Source organism: Myodes glareolus, chromosome 10 (assembly GCF_982192425.1).
Source record: "Myodes glareolus chromosome 10, mMyoGla1.1, whole genome shotgun sequence".
Classification (NCBI taxonomy): Eukaryota; Metazoa; Chordata; class Mammalia; order Rodentia; family Cricetidae; genus Myodes; species Myodes glareolus.
In genome coordinates this window covers 78,659,037-78,686,096 of record NC_142035.1, presented here as the reverse complement: position 1 = coordinate 78,686,096, position 27,060 = coordinate 78,659,037, and the positions used below count along the sequence as shown (strand labels likewise).

Sequence of the window (27,060 nt, the reverse complement as noted above, 5' to 3'; positions counted from 1 at the left end):
TACACCAGATGTTCTCAGTTCTAGAGTGATTTATATCTATTACATATGAATTGTAATGACAACTGCTGCCCCTTAGGGAAGTCTGTTTTTTAAAAGCTAGTGCTATGAGTGAAAGGTACAAAATATCATGCCCAACTCTAGGATTTAACTAGAAGTATGTACATATTCCAAATCATTTGTTCTTTTTTGGCTTTCAAATTTGTTGCTTTTAAAGTCAATGTCATAATTAATGCAGTATTCATTTATCAGACATTAAAAAATATCCTCTACTGAAAAAGGGTTTTACTAGTAATTCTCCTACACATGAGATATACTCACTATTAAACAATTCCTTAATATCTATCTAAAGTCTTTAAGTTCAAATATAGTTGTAAATTGAGATCCTCAAGGTCTTTGAAAGATAAGTTGTAAGATACTCTACTTGATGAAGTATCATATAAACTTGGATTTTGCCCATTGCCCAATATTTTATTAGCAATCTACAAAGAGGTTTAAAATTATTAAAAGAACGATGAATCTAAATCAATTCATGTCATTTCAAATCTGCATTTTTTGCCAAAAATGTTCATACCTAGGTAAGATATATAAAGTTTTGTGTATTTCAGAATTGCCAGGAAGTGATTATGGACTGAAAGCATATAGCTCTTTTCCATTTAATCATCTTTCTTAGGGTATGTGTTTTGTAGTTACATGATATCAATATCACTCATTTTAATGGTTGCATATTATTCCAGTTTATGGATGTACCTTAGTTTATTGCTGGTGATAAAAGTTAATTGTGGCCATTTTTCAAACTAATTTTCACCTCTTTCGTCATTCATATGCCTTTTATCACCTATCTAAATCTGCATGTCCCATCACTCAAATGACTTTTGTTATATCATTTCTTGGAGATGTGCCTACCACAATAACTCAAAAATTGTCAGTCTTCCTGAAATAGTATGTGATTTCCCATCTTTGTAGTCAAGAATGTCATTTTTTCAAAGAAGAGTGTATTAGATGAAAGTTTGAAGGTAGGAGAGTTTGGATTCTAAAAAGAAATGTTCCAAATAGACATGTGGCTTTGGACAACTCCTCAAACTACCCAGGAGTCTATCATTACTTCATAAAAAGGTATCATTTGAAACAAATAGTTTAGAACAGATTCTGACTATATAATGCACAGTTTGGCTACATATTTTAATAACATGGAACAGACAACGAATAACATGTTACCTTAGTGTGTGTTTTGGGTGTGTCTTGTGGTATGGTTTGCAAGAACATGCATATGAAATTATTGTGAATGGGCTCACTCACGTGTGTGTGTGTGTGTACATATGTGTTCATGTTGCAGATGGAGTCCTTAGGTAATATAAGGAATGTTTATATCCTTCATCAATACTTTAGGTAATATAAGGAATGTTTATATCCTTCATCAATACTTTAACTAATAAACTTGAGACTCCATGCTGCCAATTATTGCTAAAATATATTCAATTAGCCTGCAAAGAACTTTATTATAGGGTATTATATAGACTCTTACATAATCAAAGGGCTTGCAACTTCTTCATGACTGTTGGGTCTTTGGGGGATGGTTTTGACGAGTTAGGCAGACCAAAGGTCCGTGATTGTTCTTCACATTCATTTGCTATATAAACTTCTATCTGTACGATATGTACCTCATCTTGAGATTGTTGTTTAACTATGCTGTCTAGAAAGTTCATCTTTATCTACCTTGTTAAGACTCTGGCAACTAGCATGGAAAAGGGTAAACCTCCTTAAGAAGAAATTTTCTGAGAGTTGTAACTGTTGGTGTCAGACCATACTACACAAGGTAGACTCACTAGCAAATGCGATATACCCCAAGTAGCTGAGTTTATTAATGTTTCTGGGTTCCGTTGTTAAGAAAAATTCAGTGAATACACAACATGCCACAAATAAAGGAACTTTTCTTTTAGGGACAGTTAAAGTACTAATTCTTTAGGAAAGATAGTACCTTGTTTCTTTCCCATTGCTTGTGTGGAGCTTTTTGTTGCTTTTGCTTTTGTTTTGACAAGGGACTGGACAATTGCTCAGGCTGTCCAGAGATTGCCAGGACCAGTTGATTCTCATTGCTTATCCTCATTGAGAGACCCATTATAGGCACCCAGCAGTATATCCATCCCTTATTGTACTCTGTAGTTTAAAGAATGAGGCTAGACACAGATGGGTTATAGTCATCTAGTCAGTTACCATGTCTGAACACCTTTGTTATGATCAGTAAAGTCAATGGACTGAATTAAAGAAACTTATGGAACCCTTGAACTCTAGAATTATGTAACTCTAGCAAACGAGAAACATTGTAAAAAAAATAAAATGCATATAAATTATCTGTTCTTTTTTTCTTGAACTGTAATTTAACTTTAAAAATGTTAGGAAAAGACATTTTCCAAAATATATGAAAATTTTTTTGTTGAAAAGACATTATTTTGAATGTACTCCAAGTAGAAGCAAAAGCTTTTTGAACTTCTACAAGCAATTTATAATGAATATACAATTTCAGAAGTTGAAATTTGTTAGAGACTTGAAAAGATTTAATGCCAGAAAAAAGATTCTCTTATTTTAGCTTGACAAAATACAAAATTTCTTACATGTCAAATGGGCACATCCAGATAAACTTAAGTGATGATACAAATAAGAATAAGTGATATATAAAATCAAGTATTGTGCTTTAAAATCAGAGGTTTATTCCATTTCTTTAGTAGATATGTGAGAATATGCATATCTTAAATAATTGTGACATTAGGAAGTTTAAATATTAATATAATTGGTATTGTTGCTAAACATCTAACTAATAGTTATATCAGAAACTTGAAACAAACCCCATTGTCCTGTGTGATTTAAAGTGTTTAAATGCTTTTTTTTATAGTAGGTATAATATACAGTTATAAGTGTGTGGGTCTCTCATTTATTTTACCATTAGGTACTAGGTGCCTAGAAAATTTAGGCCACTAGAGCTGCCCAAACTGGTGACATTAGGGTTACCACAATCAGTAAAGAGTACAATTCATGGATGACAGAGGGTACAATTTAAGAAGAAATTTAGCATAGATTTTAGGTGGAATCTTAAGAAGGACAGGAGGATGAAAAGGGAGAGAGAAAATAAAAAGACTTATATTGTAGAAGAGGACCCAGGAAATAGGATACCAGTGACCTATTACTCTAGGTTTTTTTTAAAAATGACTTATGGCAGATGAGGTATAGGGAAAAGGATAAGCTTGTGAATTCAGCTGTCTCAGAGGTGATCATTTAGGTTATAACAAGGAAACAGGAAAGAGAGCTATTTCTGGCAACTCCTGCCACCAGCAAGAAAAATATAGAAGCCATTTATGGGTATCCTTGTTATACTTCATCACTACCCATCTCCTGGTCTCATCGCTTTAATTCCTGTGTACAATGTGCAATTAAAAGCTCTGCTTAGCATTCTCCTTCCTTCAAACACTTATTGTGTTTTTGTGCTTAGAAGATTTGAACTTCTCTCTCTTGGTGCTTTACAAAATAAATGATGAATTCTTATGGATTAATAATCCAAATAAATGAATAATAAAAAGGTTTCACATATACACAATTGAAATTTATTCAACTTTCATGAAAAATGAAATAGCACTAGGAAAAATTATAAGGAATGAGGGAACCCAGACTCAGAAAAAAGTAATGCAAGCCTAGAAGACAAATATTGAATGTTCTGCCTCATATATGATTTCAGCTTCCATTCTTTCGTCTTGTATATTTTACTGGAGCTAAGACATTGCATAGGAGCCAAGGGAGGAGTAAAGTAGAACGCATGTAAAATGAAATTTAAAGGAAAATGTAAGAAACAAAATATGACAAATAAGGAGGGAATGGAAATAGTGAGACAATGAGATGGGGGAGGGGTACTATTAATGAAAGTGAAGGGTATATCAACAAAGCTATGGTAAAATATTATATCTTGCAATTCAGTTAAATAGAATTATTGCAAAAAAGATTTAAAAGGGACATATTCTTATTGCTGGATATTGTGGGTCCTGAAAGCTGTGGTTTACAAAATGGAAATTCTAGTTCTTGTAGAACTAGATGTCTCAGTAGGAGTATTTGGCCAGGGTGGGCTCAGAGCTACCACCCTAAGATATAAGCCTGCTTCACAGACGTGACTACATACCTGGTACTGTAAACCTGGTGAAAAATGCCTGACTGGGGAATTCATAGGACATTGGCAAGAAGTTACTACTTTTATTCAGTTAAGTTAATGCAATATTAAACTACCTACTAAATATCTGTGTATATACCTTTCTAGACAAAGTCCAGTGTCAGACTGAATCAGAAAGACTCTCTTTGTTGACACAGGTAATAAATTCAGATACATATAGCTGTTCAACATGCTGAAAAGAAGTGATTATGAATGTTCAGCCTTGTGGCTTGGTCAGCATTATGCACAAAGGGCAAATGTAAGACCTGATCATAGGACTCTATTTTCTGGGCATGACACAGCTCTCATAGTCTTGAACTCAGAATAATGATGGGTCTGTGTAATGTTGGCCCTGTCAAGGGTCCCCATAATTGAGTGAGAAGATCATAGATTGCTATTCCTCACTGATGATCCACACTGTTTTACTATTTTAATGATATGGTTTATGTTGATATTGCCAACTTTATCATCATGTTAATAATGGGAATTAAATACATTCTATTATCACTTTCTTATTTAAAAATATCATTTTATAAAGATTTTATTAAAGATAACTAAAAGTAAAGAAAAATAAATTTAAAAAATCACATATTTTTGACATGAATTTAATACATTTTGTAGAGTTATTTCTAGGTTACATAGATATTATGTTCATAATCATTCAGGGTAGTTTTATTAATAAAAACCAAGTAATGGAAACAAACTAATTGCTCTGTAACTGAGGAATAAGGTGGTACAGCTGTAGAAGCAATTTCAACAGTGTTGGGCCTCATGAGACCTGGGCATGAGTCCCAGTCTAACTTCCTAAACCTAACTTGAGTTTGGTGAGGCCAAGTGTAATTTCTTGAGCTAGCTCGGGTTTGGAGAAATGTCTCTGGCTACTCAACCTGGGCCCTCCTTTGCCCAGCCACCACTAATGTGGCAGAATACTCTTGGCCCTTGTTCCTTTTTCCATCTTAACTCATCCTAGGCTTCTCATCCCCTCTCTCAGCTTATGTAAGTTTCTGCTTGATGCAATTAAACGAGATCCTGCTATGACAGACTCCAGACTCAGTGTGGGTGTTTCTACTCGGTGGCCAGTGGTTAGGTCTGGGTTATTTGATACTCACCATCCCTCTCAGCCCCAGGGAAAGTCCAGCAGGTCCAGCTCTGCTGCTGCTCTTGCTGCCAGAGAACCTGGAAAGTAGAAAGATGAGAAAGCAGTAAAAATAATATCTATTTATTAAGGAAAGAATACTATAAAGTCTGAATTCTTCAAACTATCATTGTCTGTCTGTTGGAAATTAACAGAGATATGAAAAAATAAGCAATCCTATGCAATGCAAGCAAATTCAGCATCTGAGTTCAGGAAAACAAGCAATAAAATTCACCTTCTGTAAGTTTTAAAATTAAAATTCAAACAAACACTGAATGTATTATCTAAATATTCAACTGCTAGTTATTGTACAAGTAAAATAAATGCATATATTCATGTAACTCCAAGTGTGCAAATGCTACCAACAACCTTTGATGTAAAAATCCTGACCTTAAATAACAAAGCAGTCCTTTCGAAAAAACAAAAATACAACTTTGGTGTTTCTAAATTTAGTGTGCAGAAAACCATTTGGTTACAAGACACTATGAACTACTAGTAAATGTAAATGTACGTATGTATCTCAAACAATAAAATTTATGCTGAGGTAAAGCAGCCTGAGAATAAGGCCCTATGTGTGACTCTATCTATATTAAATTGTAAAGCAATAACAACAACTACAGCAAACTGTATTGGAAGGGCTCTTTTTGTTCCTGCTGAATTCAGGTGTTATTAGTTGAGCAAAGGTGAGTGTGTACATTCATACTTCTTCATGCACGTGTGTTGAATATAACCTTTTATCCTGATTTATTTTCAGGAAATTACAATGAGAGGTATATGTAAAAAAAAAGTCCCTTGGAATTTGATTTTGACATGTTATTTAGATTATTAACCATTAATCCAACATTCATAAAACAATCAGTTAACTGCCAGTTATACTAAAAACTCTATATAAATGGCTGTTAACAAAAGAAAGTCAACAAACATTCAGAAAAATATATAATTTGACTTTGCTGTTATAATTATTCAAGCTGATTTTAATTTGTATTTGTTTGAATTCAAGGCCTGCAGTCCAAAAGAAAGATTAGAAAATACATTTGTTTTTGTTTTTTTAACTTTTCAGGTTATTTAATAAAACTTTTAGTAAAATGCAGAGGTCTGACTCATTTCAGCTCCTGTACTACCAACCCAGGAGCAGGGATTTCTTCACCTTTTCTGCCTTCTCCTTGTCTGTGATGATCAGGGAGGAAAGTACCAGTTTCAGTGAACCTTTAGCTTCACATTACCTTTGCCCTTCTTCATCTTGAAAGATTTGGCATTCTTCTGCTGGGCTGTGAGCAGAAAGTCCATAATTTCTTCTATTTTCAGAGTCCTGGAGATGAGAGGGTGGTGCTGGCTACTGTGCAGTGGTGAGAATTGATAAAGCAAAACTTACTTATTTCAGCACTTTTGTCAGTAGATACGCAGGTCAGTCTTAATCAGTTATCTGCCTTTAGCACTTTCTAAAATTCAACATGCATACATGCAAATCTGTACATGCATGAACACTCATCTTTGCTCAGCTAATAATACTTGAGTTCAGCATGAATATAAAGGACCTCTGCAAAACTACAATTTTATTGGTAGTTTTATTGGTCCTAAAAGACAGTATAAAGAAGACATTTCTTGAAGAATTTCAAACTATTATAGAATTTTGTGACATTTTTTGGGTACTTTCTTCTTCTCAATACTACTGATAACATATGAGAATTTCCTGAGATTAAGATAGACACTATTCCTCTCTCAATTATGACAGATCAATAATTCTCCCAATAAATTTTCAACATAATTCTCCCTCACCTTTAGTGACATCCCAGTCTCACTCTGTTTCTACAAAATAACAGAAAAGTTCCGAAAGCCAATCTGATGGCAAGTCCTGTATTCATCAGCAAACACTTCTCTAAAATAAAAGCTATTGATTCTTACCTGTGCTTATTACCTCAGTTTTCATCCTAACTATGTAATCAAAACAGCATCATCCCTCGTTTATGTGGCAATCATATATCATTAATGGCACTCAAGATAGCTTCTCATAGACATGCCTTAAAATCTACAGTCAATTCTTTTAAATGATTTTGGAACAGAAGTCAGTGATAAAGACAACTCATCAGGAGAGAAAATTTTTCATTTATCATCAGAAGAGAGGAGATGAAAACTTGTTATTTTTATATAGCATTTTAAATGAAAACATTCTTCTGTTTCATGAAGGTTGAAAACGTTGGCTCAATTTTGTAAACAAACAGTTTCAAAGACAAATGTCAAAAAGAGAAGATTCATCCTTTATTTCTTTGTAGAAGAAGATGAAAATTGTCTTGGTACTGATGTGTTCCATCTTATTATTTATGAACAACTTTTACAGCTAGGCCTAAGGCATTTTCATGAGACATAATTTATAGGTAGAGGAAATAAGAACTCTTATACTTTAGAGTTATTTTGTTACTCTGGCAAATTACCCCAAAATATCTTGCAAATTAAAATACTTTTACATTCAAAGTACACCTTTTTTCTTATTCATTCTGCTAAAATTTTTGTCAATCCACCCCTGACATTTCATTTGTCTATGTAGCTCCTGCATTCATAAATGGATTTTGAGTTGACTGGCACCTGCAGTGCATGCATTTGCCTTTCTGCCATAACAATAAGGTACATAGGCATGCAGATAAATTTTTCTTGCCTAAGTAATTTAATATATATATATTTATATATATTGCATATATAAATTATATTATTTTGTCCCTGACACCCCTAAATTGTCGGATCATTTTTAATATTTTTATAAAGAAATAGAGGATGTTTTTGCTCAATATTAATTCTTTAACACTTTTATTCATTATCTTATTTAATTAGTCTATTGAAATCCTTATTTTTTCTATCATAGATCTTACTATGATATTTTAGAAAATATCTTCCATTGTACTTTTTAAATATAGCACACCATAAAATCATAAAATCATATTTACATCTATATAGTGAGAGTTACAAAGTATAAATGTCATAAATTCTGTAGAAACAGTACTAGTTTTAGTGGTACTGACACTTACCAATGTTTTGGCTAGTAGAAGCAGCATAAATTTCATCTATTTTTTCAGATATATTGTAGAACCACCAGATTGAATACTTTGAAGCATTCAAAACTCTAAGAGCATATTCCTGAACTCACACAGTTCCTGGATCAGAACATGGGCAGACTTTCGCACAAGTTTAGGTTTAGATAAAAACGATTTACATAAATCTTGCATTATTTCACAACTTGTACCAGGAATGCATTTAGGGTAGGAATGTGAAAAGGGTGTTTAAATTTTATGAGCTGGATTTCCTTATCTTTACATTTAGATTAATACTACTTATTTATATGTAAATTTCATTTGGTATATTGTATTTAAAGTTAATTATTGAAGTTCAATGTTTCTGAAACAGCACTTCTCAAACCTTTTAAACATTTAGTTCCAGAGGATTATCTTTCAAAAGAGAAAATCATTTTTCACTCACCATTGAGGTTACAGATCATCACTGCAAAACTGTCTGAGGCAGTGCAAACTTAGAACAGCTGGTGACATTACATCCAAAACCAAGAGCAGATAGCAATAAATTAATGTGTGTTACAGACATCTAAGAGACAATCGAGCAGTCTGACAAGATGTACTGCAACTCAATGTAGGCAGAGTGGGGCCTAAGGGGGTTTATTCTTAGCAGCTGCTGATTATTTCCCTCTGGGTAGCAAAGACTTAGGGATGGTCATTTTGTGGTATCAACCCCGTGTTTATAACCAATGATTTTTTTGGCTAGCTGATCTGTTCTATTTTTATCTAAAGTTCAAAAACAATATCACCTCAAAGTATACCACTTTACTCTGCTCAGTATTTCAAACTGTTGGAAACTGGGGAGACTTTTGTAGTTTGGATTTTGTGCTGATTTTCCCTTATCTCCTAAAAGATGAATTCTACAAATGGAATCTAAATGTCAAGAAGCTTCCTCTCAAAAATCACATTGACCAGTGATGATATCAAATCACAAGAAGGGACCTAGAGATTGGAAGGACTCCCCAAGATCTTTTTTATAGGTCATTATTCTTGCAGTCAGTTTATTACTCACCTAAATCATTCCTCTGCTCCTAAGTTGTCAGTATTAACCCTATTTTCTCCTGCTTATAGAACATATAAGCAAGCTTTCATATTTCTTTGAATATTCATGTACCCACCTGTTTTTTGTTTTCAGGAATAATCCTGTAAACGTACTAATTTTGTTTGATTTGCTGCTATTAACCTCCTGTCTATTGGTTTCTTTCAATAACTATTCTACTCCTCAAAACTCACTATTTTCTGACTTTAAAATAGAAGAAAAATCATAAACTTCTACATGCAAAAATTATTTTTCAGGAATAGAGGGTGGAGAAACTGTATTAAGTTTATATTATATGAAAAAAATCTATGTGTTAATAAACGGGGAAGTTTTTCATACAGTGCATTTTGATTATATTCTTTTCCCATCAATTCTTTAAGATTGCTCCCCACACAAAATTCACTCAGCTTCATGATCTTTCTCTCTCCTTCTCGCTCTCAAAAAAAAAAACCTCAGTGAACACTGTACCAAAAACCAAAAATGAAAATTGCCAAACTTCAAAAGAAGAAAATAAAAATAATACCAAAACAAAACCAAAACAAAAGCCCCCCCAACACCCCACACAAAATGAATCCATTTTCTGTTTTCCAACTCTCCTGGCTATGGATCATACCCTGCAGTGTATTTGATACAACCAGTATCACTCCACTGGAGAAAACTGATATTTAATTTTCTAGCAGTTCTCAGTCACAAATAACTTCTTGGCTACAGGTGGTATTTGAGATCACCTTTCCACTTCAATGCTAAAATATTACATAGCTTGAACATGGGTAGGTCTTGAGAATGTTATCATAGTCTCTATAAGTTCATGTGTGTATCAGTCTTATTATACCTTGAAGATTCTATTTCCTGGGAGCCACTCACCACCTCTGGCTCTTAACAACTTTTCTACCATCTTTTCAACATAGATTCATGAGCTCTGAATAGAGAAATTTGATAATGATATTCTACTTAGAACTGAGTTTTTGAAAGTCTCACACTCTCTGCCCATTGTCCAACTTTGATGTCTTTATTAATTAGCATTATTCTGCAAGAAGAACCATCTCTAATATGGATTGAGCAATTTTCTGCCCTCTGGTAATAGTAATGTATTATTACAATCACTTTATCACTTTGTTTCCTTAATAGAATAATAATAAAAGCTTTTCCTCCAAAGACCTGTAAATGAGACACAGTGTTTTTAAAAAATGTACATAGGCTTGGGAGAGAGAGGAAAAAGAGTATAGATGGTTATAGGACAGTAAAAGTAATATAAAAGAGTACAGATAGTCATACATTATATGAGTAAAGATAATAAAATAACTATTAAAATCAATTGGATTAAAGATAAGTCACATAAAGATGGATTATACATAGAGAGTCTGGATTATATATATTATTGTATTTCTTTGAAATTTTCACTGTTAATAAGCTAATTACAGAGAGACCTATCATTGTACAAGCTGCTAAGCTAAACTAACATATTTTAATAGGATCTTGATTTCAAAATTTAAGTCTAAGAATATGTTACTTTGGAAAAAAGATTCTACTTTTGTTTCTAAAGAATATGACAACTTATGGATTCCTTTCAGGATAATGTTGTTTGACAAAACAAGACTGCCCAAAAGGTCTTCATGAACCCTAACAATACTTTACTCAACAAGCAGCAGGAAGCACTTTGTAAGAAAAAAAAACCACTCAATTTCCCAAATGATTGTTTATAAATGTTTGTTTTCCTTTATATAGGGATATGATATAGAGATGAATGCTTGACCTTAATATGAATCTTGGTCTATTGATACACATTTAAGGTTGATTTTGTTACACTGTGTTTATGTATTTCTGCTCTTGTTTAAGGTATTGTGTTTGTGCTGCTCATTTAAAATGCAATATAATTAAAAACTACAGATTAATAGATAGTCATTTAAAATGGTTAAACTTGTAGTCATGTTAGTTAGCTTTTCTAGATATGCAAAGGTATATTTCACTGTGATAGATAATATTCAACACTTCAAATACCTACAGAATTTAAACCTACAGTATTTAAAGGTTTTAAGAATTTAGACTTTTTTTGATAGTGAGACACATCTGCTCCAGGCAGCACCAATTACTTCAGAGAAGTTGATAGGCACTGAAGAAACTCGTTATGTAATTTGCCTTCAATGTGACAAGGCTAGCCATTTGGGCAAGAAATTGTTCTTGCTTGGACTGCTTGATGGGATGCTGTATGAACTGGATATGCAGGACCCACAGACAAAAGACTGCTGAATTTTCCAAAGGAAGAGGTGGTTCTCAGTGTTTCTTCTTCATGAAAGAGTCTGCCAGACATTCTCTAGGACACAAAAGAAAGTGACTGATAAACTGCCAAAATAGATAAAACAGTCTTTCAAATTTCCTGATCCATAAACAATCTGCCAGATACTATGGACTTGAAGGCTGAAGATGAATGGTCCAACATTACAGAAGAACTTTGGGTGACTCTCCAGGCTGTGCGACATTTCTGTCAATACTATAGTCTTGTAAGTTGCTTACAATGCACTTCCTGTTAACCTAGGTAATATTATAGGCTTCTGGGGTCTCTGATGGAGCCGAAGACAAACAGTTATGATTTTCCTTGGTTGTGATAAAAGATGAAGATATGAAATGTTAGACTCACAAAAAAATATTGTAACTGTAACTTCTGCTTGATAACTGGTTTGTATATATAATTTAATTATGATAAAGTAAAAGCCTCCCTTTTTATTTAGACAAAAAGGGGAAGATGACATAAGATGTTCTTCTGTATATGTGTTGCTTTTACTGGATAATGAATAAAGATGCTTCAGACAATGGCTTAGCAGAGTAAAGTCATGCTGAAAATCTGAACAGAGATGTATTGAGAGAGTAGGTAGAGTCAGGGAGACACCAAGTAACTGTGGAAGGAAACAGACATCAGAACATTACTGGTGGGCTACAACCTTGTAGTAATACACAGAATGATAGAAACATGTCAATTTAAATGTAAGAGTTAGCCAGAAATATGCCAAATGAACAAGCAGTCCCTGCTTACAACATAGGCCCATGGGTGATCTAGCCTCAATTTCTTGACCACTTTAGCAGTTTTGTGTAAGAACTCCATGTCCCATGCCATGCCTTAAATTCAATTAAAAAGCGATTTTTACACCCATAGCTTTTGTTCTTCTATTTTATCAGTCTATCTTGCAAGAAAGTCTATTTAATAACCCATTATTCCCAGTAGAACAGCTTAATTGCTTTTTTTTCATTTTTAAAAGTATCACATTTCTTTGTTTTGTATATGAGGAAGGGGCACATGTCATGGAACATACGCAGAAATCAAATGAAAACCTGCTAAAGTTGCTTCTCTCCTTCAAAAATAATTAATTGCTTTAAACATTACTTTTTTCATAAAATTTTACATATTTCGAATATGCAATATGATGTTTGTATATGTATGTGCATGAAAATTACAAGAATACTTAAGGATGGAAACAAATATTTTACTTTGTACAGTTACATATTTTATCTGTATATGATAATGCTACCTGTATCTTTTAAGATATTTACATGTCTAATACAGAAGAGTTATATGTTGATATCTTGCCTATCTTAAATATGGAAATTATACTTGATCTTCAAGACTACAAGTTCTCATCCATTTCCCAGGATCTCTTCCTATCTCTATAAATATGTCTAGTAACTATATCCTATACTGAGCTTATGTACACAGTGATCTCTCTGTATTTACACATTTAAATTTGTCTTCAAACAAACCTAGGTCTAAAATAATTGAAATAAAATGACTGTAAAGAATGTGCACCTAGCATTGGATTTTAAAGCTAGTCATAAATAACACGTATATTAATTTTGTAAACTATGTATTTTATGTCTGTCTGTGAGTGTGTGTGTGTGTGTGTGTGTGTGTGTGTGTGTGTGTGTGTGAACATACATATGTGTACTTACAGAGGACCAAACATGGAGTTCTATCCCATGGAACTATAGTTATAAGTGTAATAATTCTTCTTGAACTGTGTGACATGGGTGCTGGGAATTTAACTCTAATGCTTTGCCCAAGCAGCAAGCATTCCTACTGGCTGAACTATCTCCCCAACCTCAGATACAACAACTTTGCACAGCATTTAGGTTCTTCAAGCAATTGTAAGTGAGCTAGAAATAATTATACACAGAATGTCATGTGTCAGATATATGAAAGTAAAATATCATTTTATATATGGCACTTAAATTACTGTGAATTTGTGTAACAATAGCATGTATAGGAAAGACTACTCATGAATATGGAAGGGCAGTCCTATTTAGTTGCTTAATATTCTGCCTATGGTTGAGATTATACACATTTTCCTTTCAATATCTAACTCAATAATCATTACTCATTTCTTAGCAAATTAATTTTTGTTCTTAAAAATAACACAGCACCCTTCTTTTGAGGTTCCATGGTACTCTACTGTTAGTATGCATATACTGTATTTTATTTACTCATACATTAGCAGATTATTAGCTGTGTCTATCTCTTGGACATGGAAGTAATGATAAAGTAAACATAGAAATAAATGCATGTCTCTAAACTACTGATTTCACTTTTTAAAGAATATATATTGATGCAATAATTTGAACATGGTCTGAATAGTTTTAATAAACATGTTCATTCTCAGGTTCTTTCATGAAACATTTGTTCCCAGATTGGGGTGATATTGTAGGAGGGCCTGATAACCTCAGGAGTTTGGCCTTAATTGAAGGAAGTACATCACTGAACACAGATTCTTGATAGTTGTTCTACCCTTTAGCCTTCTCTCGTTGCTGCTTTGTCCATTGTGAACTGAGTAGTTCTATTCTACCACACCCTGTCTTTCATAGTTAGTAATACTATGACCAGAGTAAATCTTTCTTCCTTTTAAGTAGTTCATAGCAGGCATTCTATCACAGAGATGTTAAAATCCAATGACACCAATGAATTGATATAAGAAATAGAATCTCTCCATCATGATCTTGACCCCTTTACTCATATTATTTCTCCTCCATCACTACAGCTGTTCTCCAGGAGCATTGCCCAGTATTTAGCTGTGGATCTCTGCATCTGCTTCTGTCAGTTACTGGATGAAGGCTGAAAATGGGTGCATTCAGAGCTTATTAGTAATCATTCTGTCGGTTCAAAGACGACATGCCTATAGGAATGAAAATAGAAAGGTCTGTGCAATAAAGTTTCAGGGGAGAAAAAGGACCATATTGGGAAGGATATTTGAGTCTCTACTAGTACACTCTGCTAAAGAATTTGTACACCGTTGGTCCACACTTTGTGAGACACGGATGAGATTGAGTTTAAAGGTGGCAGTCTATTCAATGCACTGGAAAATATAGCAGGGCAGCACAGCATCCAGGATGTGCCATAAATACTGCTGACTGATATTAGCTAATTCTACAATGAAACTATAAGGAACTGAAGGATGGACAGTTTGTATAACTCACAACTAATTCAGAGAAAAGTGCATAATATTGTGTTCAAGAAAGGTGTAAGTGATGAGTAGATTTCAGAATCAGGACATTGGAAAAGAGTTGCTTTCCTTATTGTGATAACATAAAGTCTAATAAGAAAATGTTTAAGGGAGCATGGGCTTATTTTGTATCATAGTTGAGGAATGTTATTCTGTCTTTGCTTATTCTGATCTTGAAGGATCAGAAAGCAGAGACGGGGAAGCATCAGAACTGCCCTGAGATGTAATTTCTGGGTGATTCTAAATCCAATGACATTTTCATTAAGGATTAGCCATCACAGATATCGCCAGAGTGTCTCAGAAACTGACCCAGGAACACATGCAAGAAGTTTTAACTCCTTTGAAAAACTTGGTCAAGATTGGTGTAACTGTCTCTGGTGGTCACTGTGGGTCCATTGTCATCTAGAATCTCAGATGTCACTGTAGTCATATCCTGAGAAGCCAGAGTACTACACAAAGTAAGGCAGATTGTGGAGTATCCATGTGATACATATATTGCAGTTATGTAGATTGTAAAGGTTTGGGACTCAAGAGGCCTCATTCAAGATTTCTCATGAAGGTCTGGGAGGCCAGATAATTTGTAGCAGGACATAAATAATAACTGATATTCCTAAGAATTCATGTTGTCTGGGAGAGAAGATGAAGCTGCATTGGGGTATAGAGTGTACTGTTGATGTCAAGAAATAGATACATCTGATGAAGAAATCCACAGGCATTTGAAGATAAAGCACAGGAGGTCACATCATCAAATCAAGTCAATGGGAGGTCATATCAGGACATTGTATGACCCAGATGCTGTACTTGGAATTCTAAGATTTTCCTCTCCATTTGTGTTTGTTTGTTTTGGGAAAGTGTCTCTTATTCAGGCTGGCCTTTGACTGCTTAGACCAAGTTGGCTTTGAACTCACAGACTATCTTTCCCCAGTCCCTATGTGATGAGATTGCAAGAGCCAACTGCTGTAGAGATTATGTGGTGCTGACAAACATAGGGCCTTAATTATTCTAGAAGGGCACTCTACTGAGCTAAGTTCTGAGATGAAATCATAGGACTTAATGTTTTCAGTGTTAGGTTTGATCTTTCTTTCCCTCATCCTCGCACCCTTTTTATATTCCCATTCTTCTCTTGTGGGATGGAAAGTTTATTCTGTGATATTTTATATGCAAAATATGTTAATGAGTTGTTCTTATTCTCCAGGGACATAGCTATGAGGTTTCCTGAATCTCAGGGGCAACTTTTAATTTTGACTATAGAGAATTATTTAAGTTGTTAAGACATTAAAGACCCTTGGAACTGCGTCAAATTCATTTTACATTATGAAATGTCCAGAAGTCTTTATTTACAAGTGACTACTGGTCTGAAGATGCAAATGCCCTTCACAATTAAAACATTAAAAGGAATATTCTCCAGATGATCACATTATATCAGATACCTGGAGACATGGAAGAAGGGTCAAGTTGGAGAAAGCAGCTGATTAGAAAATGCCTTCAGAGGATGTGTATGTTGCACTGTTTTTATCTTCCCTCTTCCTTACCTCCATTACATGAAGATTTTCATTCTCCATATGTTCTTATTCTCATATAGTTCTTTGCCAGCACATTCAGTCAAATAAAAATTAAATCAACATTCTCAAGTCAAAATTAGTCATTACTGTTAAGTGTGGTATGATGTCCAGTAGTTGCATCGTGTTGGAATGGCTACAGAAAAGGTGTCTTTAAAGGCCACCCATGCATACATAGCAAGTTGACACATACATAAGACCATCTCAAAAAGATTTTTCCTCTCTTCAGCTTCTTATTACAGGTATTTCATAGTGTATCTATGAAAAATAATTAATACATTTGATAAGAGAGATGCTTAGTAGCATCATTTTTAATTTTGAATGAAGCCTCCTCCCATTCTTACTTCTGTTACATTCATAATAGGTAAAAAATAATGTTTCATTATTATTTGCATTATCACGATGACTGGCAATATCACACTACTTTTCATGTGCCTGATGACCAATTTTTATATATTCTATAGAAAAATGTCCAATTAAATTATTATTTATGTACTTCATTTGCTTTACAATGAAATTATCTGAGCCCATCATATATTGTTTTGCGAATCTATGATCATATTTGTAATTTGCAAATATTTTTTCAAATTGGAGATTTGTTTCCTGTTTGTATTGAACGTTTTGTTGTTGTTGTTTTTTTTTTACTTGCTTTGCTTTACTGTAAAGAAATATTACTTTAGTTTGCTGTCATTCTGCTGCTTGAGTTTTGCTTTCATTGACTGGGGCTTTGATATGATAGCCAGAAGATCACAGCCATGGTCAATGTCAAGGGGCTTTTGCTGTGTGTTGTCTTCAAGGAGTTTTATGGTTTCAGGTCATGTCTTTCAAGCTTTAATCCTTTTTGAGTGGATTGGATGTGGTTTAGATCTCCCAAAAGAATGGACACGTTTCAAAAATCAAACTTAGGGTGAAAATAGAACAGAACAAAGAATTTTGCTGCTGGGGACTCAAGTTCTAAATAAAAGGAAATATTGCTTTAAAGGAGCTTAAATACATTTCAGAAGACAACAGAGACTGAAGTCTGCAATAATATCACCATCTGGTGAAAGAGTTTACACCTCAGGAAATTTGGCAGAGGCAAACATAATTTGAGCAGTTTGTGCCCCTCAGATTCTTTTCTTTGGTGTTTACTTTCAAATGCTGTGCAGACAAAACTGTGCTGGAAACAATAGGGAAGTTGACATGACAACCAATCTCTTTTAGAGTAAAAGTGAAAAGGTCCAGGCAGGAGAATGTGGAGAGACAGGTGAAGTGGAGTCAGATAATCAGAGGGAAAATTGCTGCCTGATGGAATGCAAGCAGCAAGAACCTCATTTTCTAAGATACACACTGACTTTTTACAGTTTTATAGCATTTGGGGCTTACACTGCATGGTGTTCATATAGTGGCAAGTTGACCCTCTTCTTCCCCAAGAAGTTATTAGTTCTCTGTAGAAAAGTAATTCTGTGGCTGTCTTGCCAAAGAACTCATGCATCAGTGATACGGGCAGAGGTGACCTCCCAGATAACATTCTGAAAAATCCATAAATTCTTCAGAAAAGACTGTTCCTATATGTCTGTCAGATCCCATTATGCCCAAATCAGACAATTCTATTTGAAAACTTAAAGTGGTCTGGAAGAGTGTCCCAAGGAGCATAGAATGGATAAAACTATAAAATCCAAAGTGCCAGGGAGACAGGATATTTTATTATTTGTACAAAGGTCAAACAGAAAGATTTAGGGCATGCCATCTTCAGTAACAGAGCAAAATAGTACAATTTAATTTATGTCTGGGCTATATTACACTGTCAACTTGAAATATAACTTTATAATCAATGGACAGGTTTTAAAATTAATTTTAAATTTTTATAAGCTAGAGCCTCAATATGAATGAAAAGGAAAGAAAAAGAAAAATTGTATGTTGTACGAGCAAGTCCCATGTAAAGGCAAATGTTTTCTATATTATTCAGTTATAATTGTCACCAACCCATTACATCTAAATGTCCAATAGGTCTAAGTTCAAGCAAGAATTCACTCATAAAAAAATGGATTCTTGACTTTGAATTTGTCAAAAGAGTGTGATAGTCAACAGACAATACTATTAAAATCAATGAAAGAAATGTTAATTCTAAGTAGAAGGTACAGTAGAGTTAATTGTCAGAAAAATAAACCTGAAGGTAAAATAAAAAGAAATATTGCTTAAATTTTATTTCCATGTCTCCCTTCCCTATAGACAAAAGTTTGTTTTGTTTTGTATTTTTTTTAAAACAATGATGGAACAGAGCTCACCTGCTTTTAAATTTGAAATACATTTGAAAATATCAAAAAAGCTTTAAATTCAGATTTGTAAAAACTGAAGCTCTCTAGGGAGTTTTACTCTAAATATTACATGTAGAATTCAAATAGATGGAAGGCCAAAACTTTTCAAGAGCAACACAAATAATTAATTTGATTTCATTTATTCTTTTTCTACTTTAATTTAATTATTATAATATTCTATGTTGGGAAAAAATTATGATAGAATATTGAGAATAATGTTGGAAGAGATTATTAGAGCAACTGAACAGACATTGTGATATTAATTTTATAAGTTAGAAAGGGTATTAAATGATAAGATACTTAAAATAATGAACAAATAATATAATAATAATATAATGCTACTTAATCATGAAATCATTAGAAGCATTTACATTTAATCATGAAAACACAGAAATAGCGTCAGGTAACTCAGCAAGGCAGAAAAAGCAACTCAAGCTTAAATTTCACAAAGCAGCATCATTTGTAAGATATTTTCTGGTGACAAAGCTTTAGAAAAAGAATTGAAAAACTATTAGATATAGTAAGTTTGTCTCCTGCATTTGAAAAGATAAGGATGTAGAAATTTCAAGCACTTGTGTGCCATAAAATGTAATATATTACCAAATAAAAGTAGCACTTAATAGCAGCTGAATGACATTTTGTGAAAAAATATACATGCACAGTATTAATTAGATAACCAATCAGTGTATTTTTCCAACTGCTCAGTCCTCAAAACATACATAGAAGTACCATTTTTCCACATCAAGGAAGTTTTATTTATGTATTTAATGGCATATATGTGCATTTGGGCTAAAATATCATGTTCATTCCAGGTAAGAATCGAAGCAAAAATGTGTCAACAATGCCATTTAATATTATTCCGAAACTTTGGACCCATTATGCATATATTAAAGAAGGAATTTTTTAGAGGGCAAAGTATACTATTACTTTAAAATTTTCTAATAATACAATTAGGAAATTCAGAATAAAATATCAAATTTTCTGTAAAACATGTATTAGAGATAGCAGATAAAGTAACATTCATATATATTGAATCAGAAGAATTGAATCTAAATCAGAAGAAAATAGAAATAAGCATTATATATGCAAAATGAAAAAGTGATAGAATATATAAGAAATACACATAGATACTTACACTGAACGTTATAGAAGCTTGTAGCACGTCTTTTTTGGTATAATCAAACAGATGATAACAAAGAGCTTAGAGGGAAACGGTTGACAGGCCTAGCTTAAGAATGTATACAATCCATCTCCATGGGGAGGCAAGTTGTTAAGAGCATAAGGCAGTTGTTAACATTATGCTATCATGACTCTTGTTAGCAAGCAGAGGCAATATGGAGTGAAGACAAGTTTTAAAACATTCACGATTTACCAATCTACCACCAGAAACTCACTCTTCCAGCAAGATTCTACCTCTTAAAGAATCTAGAACTTTACGATACAGGACCAAGTGTTCAGAGATTATATTATTGAACATACATGCCTGTAGGAAACATTTCACATTGAAAATACAACAAAGCAAAATTGTAATAATGGGAAAACATCAATTAAAAACAATAATATGATTATTAACAGCTACATGATGTACACATTAACTTTAGCTCCTAAACATACCTAAAGACAGACACCACCTGCACTGATCAAACCAAGAGGTGGGTAACTAGCCTCCCAGCTAGACAGGCCAGTCTTTAGGCTCTAAAACTCGGGCAAACCACAGGTCCCTGCCTTACCCATATCAGCCCAGATAGTTGGTCAGCAGGTAAGGCTCTGGTTGGCAGGCTGCTCCACCCCCTCCCACTGACCCTGTAATCTACAAGTCCCACTCAGCCCTCAAACCCACCTATCTCCTGCGACCTCAGCAGCACCCTGAGACATACATAACTGCTTGCACTGAATAGACTAAGAGGTAAGTGACTGGCATTCCAGATTGACTGGTAATTCTCTATGCCCTATTCCAGGATCACAACCATTGCTCCTCCCCCACTAATTGTAAACACATTGTATGGTGAACAGGAAAGCTCCCTGTTGGCAGGTTGCTCACCACCACCATACTGGACCCAATAACTACAAGTTCCACAATATCCCCAAACTCACTCATCCCTCATGACCTCCGTAGTCCCTGAGATGCAGATCCCCCTTTACTGATTAAACCCAGAGGAACAGAAACTACCTACACTGATTGGAGATGGAGATGGGCAGATGCTAGTGACAGAATACATTCAACAACCTAAGAAGCAATATGGTAACTCCAGAACCAAGTGGTTCTACAACAGCAAGATCTGAACATTCTAACACAGAAGAACATGACCTTAAAATGAGCTTTATGAGTGATAGACACCTTTAAAGAGGAAATGAAAGATTCCTTTAAAGAAATCAAGAAAAAGACAAACCAAAAATTGTAAGAAATTACAAAGAAAGCCCAAAGAAACCAAATAATAAAGCAATAAAACAGATGAAAAAACAGTTCAAGACTTGAAAACTGAAATAGAGGTAATAAAGTAAAAACAAACAAGGGAATTCTGAAAATAGCAAAACTGGGTAAACAATCAGGAACTACAGATGTAAGCATAACCAACAGAATGCAAGAGATTGAAGAGAATCTCAGATTTAAATATATACTAAAGAAAATAGATTCACCAGTCAAAAAAAAATTTAAAGCCAAGAAAGTCAAAACACAAACAACCAGGAAATCTCAAACAGCACGAGAAGACCAAACATAAGAATAATAGGGATAGAAGAATACCAGATCAAAGGCACAGAAAATATATTTTTAAAAAATCATAGAAGAAAACTTTCCCAACCTAAAGAAGGAAATACCTAATAAGATACAAGTAACTTATTGAACACCAAGTAGACTGGACCAAAAAAAAAATCCTCACTACATAATAATCAAAACAAAACACTAAATATACAGAATAAAGAATATTAGGAATTACAAAGAAAAAAAGCCAAGTAACATATAAAGGCAAACTTAACATAATTACACCCAAATTCTTAACGGAGACTCTGAAAACCAGAAGTGCTGAACAGAAATTTTGCAGACACCAAGAGACCCCATGAATGCTAGCCCAAACTATTATGCCCAGCAAAACTTTCAATCATTATAAATAAGATATTTATTTATAGATATTAAATATCTGTAAATATTTAATAAGATATTAAATAAGATATTTCATGACAAAACCAGATTTATACACTATCTATCCACAAACCTATCCCTACAGAAAGCACTAGAAGGAAAACTCCAACCCAAGGAAGTTAGCTGAACCCAAGAAAACACAGGCAATAGAAAATTGCAATCCAGAAAACAGAACGTAAACTCACAACTATCAAAAAATAACAGAAAATAACAGTCACTGGCCATTAATATCGCTTAATATCACTGTACTCAATTCACCTATAAAAAGACACAGGCTAACACAATGGATATGAAGTCAGGATACACACTTCTGCTGCATACAAGAAACACTACCCAAGTTCAAAGACAGACATTACCACAGAGTAAATGGTTGGGAAAAGACTTTCCAATCAAATGAACCTAAGAAACAAGTTAATGTAGTTAGTCTAATATCGAACAAAAATGGACTTTACACTAAGGATAATCAAAAGAGCTAAAGAAGGACATTTCATATTCATCATAAGATGAATCTATCAGGATGAAGTTTCAATTCTAAACATTTATGCCTCAGATACAAGGACCTTCACATATGTAAAGAAAATATTACTGAGCCTTAACTCGTACATCAAACCATACACACACACACACACACACACACACACACACACACACACACACACTAATAGTGGGAGACTTCAACATCCCACTCTCACCAATGGACCGTTCTGTCAGGCAGAAAGTTAAAAAGAAATAACAGATGTTATAACTCAAATGGGCTTCTATAGAACATTCCACCCAAACACAAAAGAATGTGTCTTCTTCTCAGTGCCTCATGAAAACTTCTCTAAAATTAAATATATACTCAGTCACAAAGCAAATCTCAACTGATACAAAAAAATTGAAATAAACCCTTGTATCTTATCAGATCACCATGGCTTAAAGTTAGAATTCAGCAGCAACAGAAATGACAGAAAGCTTACAAACTCAGAAGAACAGAATAATGGTCATCTGAATCATCACTAGGTCAGGAATTTAAATCTTTGAAATAAGAAATTGAAAAAGATATCAGGAAATGGAAAGGTCTCCCATACTCTTGGATAGGTAGTAATAATATAATAAAAATGGCAGGCAATCTTACCAAAAGCAATCTACAGACTCAATGGAACCGTATGAAAATACAAGAAATTCTTCACAGATCTTAAAAGAATAATCAACTTTATTTGGGAAAACCAAAAACCCATAATAAATAAAACAATCTTGTTAAATAAAGAACCTCTGGAGGTATCACAAACCCTGCTTTTAAACTCTAGTATAGAACTATAGTAATAAATAGCAGCTTGGTATTGGCATAAAACAGACATGTGGATGAATGGAATCAAATCAAAGATCCTGACAATAGGGGGATGTGGGGAGGATGAGGGAAGGGGGAGGGAAAAGGGAGGTGGGGAAGAGGTGGAAATTTTTAATAAATAAATAAATAAATAAAAAGATCCTGACATTAATCTACTCACCTATGAATAGCTGATTTTTAATGAAGGAGCCAAAATTGTACACTGGAAAAATAAAGCATTTCCAATTAATGGTGGTGGAATAACTGGGTGTCAACATTTAGAAGATTGGAAATAGATCCATATCTATATCTTTGCAAAAAAACTCGTCTAAGTAAAACAAAAACCTCAACATAAATCCAGAAAAACTTAACCTGATAGAAGAGAAAGTGAGAAGTAGGTTCTAGTATTTGAACACAGGAGATCACTTCCTAAATATAACAACAGTAGCCCATACACTGAGAGCAACAATCAATAAATGGGATCTTCTCAAACCGAAAATTTTCTGTAATATAAAGGACAAGGTAAATAAGAAAAATAGAAGGCCTGCAGAATGGGAAAAGATTTTCAGCAACCACACATATGGCAGAGGGATAATCTCCAAAATATATAAAGAATTCCAGAAACTAGACATCAAAATGGCAAATAATTCATATTTTTTAAAAAGGGGTATAGTTCTAAACAGAATTCTCAATAGAAGAATCACAAAATTCCAAAGAACATTTCAGAAATTGCTCAACATCCTGAATCATCATGGAAATGTAAATTAAAATGACTCCAAGACACCATCTCACGCCTGTCCAAATGTCTTATACCAAAAATACTATGGACAGGCTATGCTGGAGAGGATACAGAGTAAGGGAGATACTTCTCTATTGTTGGTGGGAGTGCAAACTTATACTTACACTTTGGAAATCAGTATTGCAGTTTCTCAGAAAATTGGGAATCAATCTCTATCAAGACTCAGTGATACCATTCTTGGCCATACATCCAAAGGATGCTCAATCATACCACAAGGACACTTGCTCAACTATGTTCATAACAGTTATATTAAGAATACCAAGAACATGGAGACAAGCTAGATGTCCCGCAATAGAAGAGTAGATGAAGAAAATGTGGTACATTTACACAATAGAGTATTACTCAGCTGTAGAAAGCAATGGCATCATGAAATTTGCAGGCAAATTGAGAGAACTAGAAAAAAAATCCAGAATGAGGTAACTGAGACTCAGAAAGACAAATACAGTATGTACTTACTCATAAGTAGGTACTGGATGTAAAACAAAGGATAATCAAACTACAGTTCTCAGCTCCAGAGAAGCTAGGTAAAAAGAGGACCCTGAAAGGAAGCATGATGGCTCTGAGAAAGGGAATTAGATGAGATCACCTGGACAAACTGGGAATGAGAGGGGATGGTAGAGGGGATATGTTGGGGAATGAGAACATGGGGGAACGGGATAGTCAAATTGGAAGAAGGATGGAGTGAGAAAGCAGTGAAAGAGAGATCTTGATAAAAGGAGCCATTATGGGGTGAGGAAGAAACCTGGTGCTAGGAAAATTCCCAAGAATACACAAGGATGACCCCAGTCAAATATCCTAGCAATAGTGGAGAGAGTGCCAGATCTGGCCTCCCCCTGTTTTCAAATTGGTGACTATCCCAATTGTCATCATAGACCCTTCATCCAGTAACTGACAGAATGAGTTACAGAGATCTACAGGCAAGCCCCAGACTGAGCTCTGGGAATCTGGCTGCAGAGAGGAAGGAGGGATTCTATAAACGAGGGAGGTCAAGATCATGATGGGTAAATCTATAGAGACAGCTGAACCAATCTGGTGGGGACTCACAAACTCTAGACTGACATGACAACTGTGGAACCTGAATGGGACTGAACTAGGCCCTCTCCATGTTGGAGACAGCTGTGTATCTTGTTCTACTTGAGAGGCCCTTAGCAGTGGGACCAGGATGTATCCCAGGAGCACGAGTTATCTTTTTAAAACCTATTTCTACCGTGGGATGCTAAGTTTAGTTGTTTTTTAAGGGAACGGCCTTTGTCCTACCTCAACTTAACATGCTAGGCTTTGTTGACTCCCCATGGGAGTCTTTACTGTTTGGGAAGAATGGATGGGGTTGGGCTGCAGGGTAAGTATGGAGTGCAGGAGAATTGGTGAGAGGTATAAATATGGTTTGAATATAAAGTAAAATTGAAAAAAAAATATCCTAAAGATCCTGGGAGGGTTTTGGACGAAGCACAAGAGGGATGTCCAGGAAGCCTGGTATAAAACATATAAAGCTGGCCAAGCAGTGGTGTGCTAGTATACGGCTTTAATCCCAGTGTTTGGGAAGCAGACACAGGTAGCTCTCTGTGAGTCTGAAGTCAACCAGGTCTACAGAGCTTAATCCGGGATAGTCAAGGCTATGCAGAGAAACTTCCTGTGAGGAACGTTCTGAAGATACAAAGCCGGGAAAGTTTGATGGATCCGTGGATTAAAGCACTTGCCCTAGATCTGAGTTTCACCCCTGGTTACTTTATGGAAGGAGAAAACTCACGTCTCTAAAAATTGCCCTCTGATCTCCATATGTACATGTCATGACAGTGAGCAGGGAAAGGAGCAAACACAAACATGCCTCTCTCATACTACTTCACTTATTTCCTTCTGCCTCTTCCTCTGTCTCCCCCTCCCTTTTCTCTTTCCTAGACTTTCGGTGTTCCTGGTTCTTCTTGATTTTTGGTGCCAAATATTATATATCCACTCTTAATTATATCTCACAATAACATTGAATATACTATAAATTCAACATTAAAGTTGGAATTTATTTAAAGATGGAATTTATTTGCAACAAAGGAAGAAAACAAAGGAAGAAATTGTAGTTTATTAGAAAGTCAAACATACGCCCCCCAAATAAGATACTGTACACAAACTAATTGCCTGGGGCTTGGAAGACAGGAAGAATTTTACTTGATATTGACAATCCTGGTATCTTCTAAGAAACATCAGGATCATTGGTACCATATCACAGAAATGTAGCAAAACATGCTAAGTAAATCAACCATCATAAAGAATTATAGCAAGACAGATTATTAGGCTGATTAGGTAACTATCTATTTATATTGATATATGATAGCTAGACAGGTGGATAGATGTAGGAGCAGGGTCCACTTGTTCGTCCTGGCCACCCGGCTAGCTTAGCCCTGAAATAACCACACAGAAACTGCATTAATTAAATCATTGCTTGGCCCATTAGCTCTAACTTCTTATTGGCTAACTCTTAACATCTTAGTTTAACCCATTTCTATTAATCTGTGTATCTCAACATGGCAATGACTTACCGACTAAGTTTCAGCTGCATGTCTTACCCTGGCAGTGGATCCATGGCATCTCTCTGACTCTGCTTTCTTTCTCCCACAATTCAGTTCCATCTTCTCCACATACTTAAGTTCTGCCCTATCGACAGGCCAGGGCAGTTTCTTTATTCATTAACCAATAAAACTGCACATGGACAAAAGGACCTCCCACACCGGATAGATAGGTAGGTAGGTAGGTAGATAGATAGATAGATAGATAGATAGATAGATAGATAGATAGATAGATAGATAGATAGATATAAAGTTATGTGTACTCAGAAAATTTTGGATAATTCTATTATTATTTTCCTGTAAAGTTTCAATTTCTCCATTTTTCTTGAGAAGAAAAAGCACATTTTGAAAAGTAACTTTAAACATTCCTGAAACTTACTTATCCATATGATAATTCATATATACAATGTAATGCAAACACCACAGTGCAATCACCCTTTTCTTAGTTCAGATTTTCCATTCTATTTTATTCCTTTCATTTCAAATATATCAAGTTGAATTTA

The 27,060-nt window shown here is 34.5% G+C and overlaps 1 pseudogene; it reads right to left on the bottom strand.

The window, feature by feature from the left end:
- Positions 1-6,421: 6,421 nt before the first annotated feature.
- Positions 6,422-26,550, bottom strand: LOC146892642 (large ribosomal subunit protein eL38 pseudogene; annotated as a pseudogene).
- Positions 26,551-27,060: the final 510 nt, after the last annotated feature.